Source organism: Tiliqua scincoides, chromosome 2, assembly GCF_035046505.1.
Source record: "Tiliqua scincoides isolate rTilSci1 chromosome 2, rTilSci1.hap2, whole genome shotgun sequence".
NCBI classification, from domain to species: Eukaryota; Metazoa; Chordata; class Lepidosauria; order Squamata; family Scincidae; genus Tiliqua; species Tiliqua scincoides.
Genome location: NC_089822.1, coordinates 199,805,833 through 199,810,958, shown reverse-complemented (window position 1 = coordinate 199,810,958; position 5,126 = coordinate 199,805,833). Strand labels below are relative to the sequence as shown.

At 44.9% G+C, this 5,126-nt stretch overlaps 1 pseudogene; it reads right to left on the bottom strand.

Annotated features, from left to right (window-relative positions):
- Window positions 1-4,760: 4,760 nt before the first annotated feature.
- LOC136643333 (5S ribosomal RNA) lies at window positions 4,761-4,880 on the bottom strand (annotated as a pseudogene).
- Window positions 4,881-5,126: the final 246 nt, after the last annotated feature.

The window sequence follows — 5,126 nt, the reverse complement described above, 5'->3', positions numbered from 1 at the left end:
GATGTAAGTGAAAAAACATTGACCTTGAGGAGGCCTCCATAACTGTCCCACCATGACAGGATGCAGCACATGCCCCATTGGCACAGCAACATCAGTGCTGAAAATTTGGATAGGATATGGTCCTTCACTGCTACATTGACTTCAACAGTAGCCTTCCACCTTTTCAGACCTAGAACCCATTACTGGAAACTTGTAACATCGGATTAACTTCTAATATTTGCCACCATGTGTTTATTATTTAATGCAGTGGTTCTCAAACTTTTTAGTAGCAGGACACACTTTTTAGAATGACAGTCTGTCCAGAAGTGATGTCATTAACCTGGAACTGATATCATTCCTATCTTCGCCCTAAGAAATTCCATGCCCCATAAAGTGTGGCAGGCCCTCTCTTTGGTGATCTTCCATCACCTGGTGAAGACCCACCTCTTCTAAAAGGCCTTGCTGAATTATTGTAAGTGTTGTACTAGTTGGGTTTTTTTTTAAATCTCTGTCTTGTTTTTGTGTTTTGCTGCTGGTACAAACTGGTTTTTAAATTTTGTTTCTAATTATAGGCTGCAAGCTGCCCCAAGTCTGGAAGGAAAAGGGAGGGACATAATTTTTTTAACACATTAAAGATTTTTAAAATAGTGGTGAGGTCACTGGTGTGAGTGATCCATTTGTAAGTTCTCATCCTGTAGTTAGACCTATGGTTTAGATGGGGGTGGGCAAACATTTTGGCAGGAGGGCCACATCATCTCTCTGACAATTTGTTGGGGGGGGGGGGAAGAATCAATTTACATTTCAAATTTGTTTCCAGGTCAAAGGGGCATGGTCTTGTGGATGGAGCATGCCAGAGGCCTGGAGGGGGGCTGAGCCTAAGAAAGCCCCACTGAGGCATCTGGAGGGCAGGAGGGTGGGGGACCTGGAGGGACAGCGAGTCTAAGAAGCAGAGATGGGGAAGTCGGATGCAGCTTGAGTCAAGTTTTGAGTCTCAGCCCCCACCCCCACAACTCAAGTCATAATGGGGGCACTTTCTGAGTCATCCGGAGCATTTTCACAATTTGAAAAGACTTGAATCTTTAGTGCTTCCCTTTAAAAAGCCTGCTGCAGCTCTATGGAAGAAAACAGGGCTGCTGCTGGACTCTGTGTATGCTTTGGGGTTCCCTTTAAACACTTCCACGGTGTTCCTGCCCATCCGAATGTCAGGTAGCAATGCAGAACGCACCAACCCCTTCCCTTCCCACCTTAGCCACGATGAACATCATCGTGAACATGCCCTTCACATCATGGCCATGGCAGGGAGTGGGGATGTATCCCAGCTCTGCCAGTCAGAAGGGTGCTGGATGGGGGCAGCATGAACCGAGTGAGTGAGAAAATTCTGCCATGGCTGCACAGAAGTGAACAGGGCTGCTACCTGGTTCTGTGTGTGTCTCCCTACTGGGAGAATTAAGATTGAACCCCTCCCTCATGGCATTTTGGCAAGGATCGTCAAAACCTTTTTGTTTCATCTGGTGTTTGGGGATGGGTTGTCTGCCAACTGTGACTCTATAGCAGACCCTTGAGTTTAAATAGTTTTGCCCTTCTCCAATTGATTTTATTTATTTATTGTGATTTTTAATTGTTTTTATGAATTGTATATTTTATCTATAAATTGTAAGCTGACTTGGGCATCTGCTCTGGCAGAAGAAAGGCGGGATAAACAAATAAATCAATTTTGCATGATTTGATAACAGCTGAGGCAACAGAGGAAGTCACAGAACAAACTGCGGTAAAATCAACTTGGGCTTTCTCAGCATTTTTCAGAGTAATTGTTCTTACTTCTGGTAGGTGAATCAGTAACAAAGCCAGGAAGCAGCAACATTTCATTTGGATGGTGAGAGTTTTAATAAAACCTGCAGCTTTAAAGAAATGTGTTACCTACATTTGCTATTGGTTCAAAAACTGAGGAAATTTATAAACAAAAGTTATGTTGATTCAAGTAAAAAGTCTGGAAAAAAGCTGAGTTGGATTAATTCAAACACAAATGTATACACATTCAGGTCTTTGCTGCTCTTAAGAACATAAGAAGAATCCTGCTGGATCAGCCCATAGGCTCATCCAATCCAGCTTTTTGTGTCTCACAGTGGCCCACCAAATGCCTCAGGGAGTACACAAGGCAACAAGAAACCTGCATCCTAGTACCTTCCCTTACATCTGAGGTAGCACACTTCTAAAACCAGGAGCTTGCACATTACACATCATGGCTGGTAACCCGTGATGGACTTGTCCTCCAGATATTTGTCCAATCCCCTTTTAAAGGCATTTAAACCAGATGCCATCAGCAAATCCTGTGGCAAGGAGTTCCACAGACTAACTACATGCTGAGTAAATAAATATTTTCTTTTGTCTGTCCTAACTCTCACAACACTCAATTTTAGGAGATGTCACCTGGTTCTGGTGTTGTGTGAGAGGGAAAAGAGCATCTCTCTATCCACTCTATCCATCTCCTGCATAATTTTGTACATCTCAATCATGTCTCACCTCAGGAAACTTTTTTCTAGACTGAAGAGGCCCAAACACTATAGTCTTTCCTTGTAAGGGAGGAAACCTCCAAAACTATTTCTCAGTTAAATGTATAAGGGGGCCTAACACTATCCAACTTTCCATCACTAGCGTAGCTGCAATGCAGCCCCGAGGTAAGGGAACAAATGTTCCCATACCTTGAGGAGGCCTCAATGACTGCTGCCCCACACAGGATGCAGTGCACACCCCATTGGCACAGCTGCACCAGCACTGGAAAATTGGATAGAATTGGGCCCTAAGTCTTCAAAGGTCATTCAAGGCAGGTTCATTAACATTTAATTCAAATATATTTAAAATAAAGCAGCTATTAGCATCCAAAGTATAAAACAACATTAAGCATATGTAAGGAAATTGGGTGCAAATGTAGCTATTTATTCTCATTTTCACCCATGTCACCAATCATGGCCCAATCCTACCAAACCCTAGTGCTGGCACTGAGCTCCAGCACTGGGTGTCGCACTGGGTGTCTGCAGCACCCGAAGGGGAGGGGCTGCCAGCACTGGGCCAGTGTCAGTCAGTGTGAGCCTCAACACCACATGGAGGGCCAATGTTCCTGCTGTGCCAGCCCACAACGAGTATTTTTGAGGGTGGGGGGGGGAGGCAGGGAGTGGGTGGAACAAGGCGGGGGTAGGTGGGGTGGGGGGTGGAACTGACCCGAAAGGGGGGGACTAACGGAGCAGAGCTACACTGGATCCTGTCCTCTGGCTTGGGCTGCAAAGCCTGACACAGAGGCTCTCAAGTCTGCGTGGGCCAAATATATTTAAAATAAAGCAGCTATTAGCATCCAAAGTATAAAAGAGCATGAAGCATATGCAAAGAGATTGGGTGCAGAATAGCCGGCTCAGACTTGAGAAGCCTCATTGGCCTGGGGCTTTCGCTGGGGGAAGGGGACGAAAGCCCCCTTCCTCCTAGGAAACCTCTAGTGGCCTCAGCAGTGCCACTGGATGCAGTGGTAGCCATTTTGGCACTGCTGCACCCAGCGGAGCCACCAAGGATACAACTGGGCTGTTTTTCCACTAAAGGATAATGGTTGCAATATATGGGGCTTTGGGCACAGGATGCTGTTCTAGAAACATGAGAAACTATAAGACAGCAGAAATGATCAACCGTCTATAATGTATTTGGGTTGTGAATCGCGACCTACATGTTGCAAGTGGGCAGGTTCTGAGCATCATTTAAGTAGCATCAGCAAATGAGAACACTCATGACACCTGATGGATTGTATAAAGTGCAACTTAACCAATTTGATCATCTCTAGAGACAATCTGATCAGGAGAGACAATTGTAGTGCTCACACTGACTCAGGCACAAGTATGAGCTTCATTAGCACAGTTATTGCTTTATAGTACATCATGAGATATTACTCCTTGGTAAACACTGATGTTAGTGCCATTTAAGAGAGACAGCAGTTCTGATATGTAACAGCCAACAGGTCTGAGAGAGGAGGAATCTTCCTCTAGCTTCCAGTGAATAATGTTGCAAACAACACTGGAACTTGAAATATTACAGTATTACATTGCAGACAAAGCCCCAACACCCTTTTTGGAGTTACATGGTTAAAAAATATTCAACACATTTTTGAGATATATGCTTGTGAACCTTGTATAAAATGAGAAGTGCCTGCCTGGGGTACCAAATATCTCCTTAATATCTACTGCTACTTTTCTGCTGTCTTGCAGTTGTCTGTTTTGAAATCTTGCATTTTAAAGTTCATGTTTGCTCAGACACTTCCACTGATTAATGATCCCAGTTTTGTGTACTCTTGGATCTCCCCTGGTGAACTCTCTAGAATAAGGCAGTTGGGCAGAAAGGGATACATGCTGGGGGACTGTGCACAGGAGAAATAGGAAATTTCCTATTTAAAAGCCAAGAATAATGATTTCAGAGACAGTGTTGCCCCATTGTCCATGCCACTGATATACCTGGGGGACCAGGGGGCAAATGCCCCAGGGCACCACCTGGTGGGAGTGCCATCATGATCCCTTCCCCCTACTGCCTGTTTTTATTTATTTTTTCTTTTGGCAAAAACTGGAAGTGACCTTTTTAGGCTTTCCAGAGCTCTCAGAAGGCCTACTTGGGGCCAGGGAGGCATCATGCAGCCTCTCTAACTCTCAGAAGGCCTAAAAATGTCACTTCCAGTTTTCTCCTAAATTTTTATTTATTTATACTCTGCCTTTCTCCCCGGTTGGCAACCTTCAGTCTTAAAAGACTATGGTATAAGACTACAGCACCCGGTATTCCCAAGCGGTCTCCCATCCAAGTACTAACCAGGCCTGACCCTGCTTAGCTTCTGAGATCAGATGAGATCGGGCATGTGCAGGGTAACAGGGCACCCAAACTGTGCTTCTCGGTGTTTGTCCTCCACCATACGACTTCACATGGTCCAACTATCTAAAATACCATTGGAAGTAACTGGCAGTGACATCATCACCAGTTACCTCTGGATTGAGAGGTCAGATGCGATAAACACCAGTAAGAGGCTTAAGGTGGAATGGAGGGCTTTCTTGAATGCAGAAAAACATGCTTTGGTGCTCTGCCTGCTGAGCCAAGCCTCCTACTGCTGTCTGTTGTGTTGCATTCCTGGT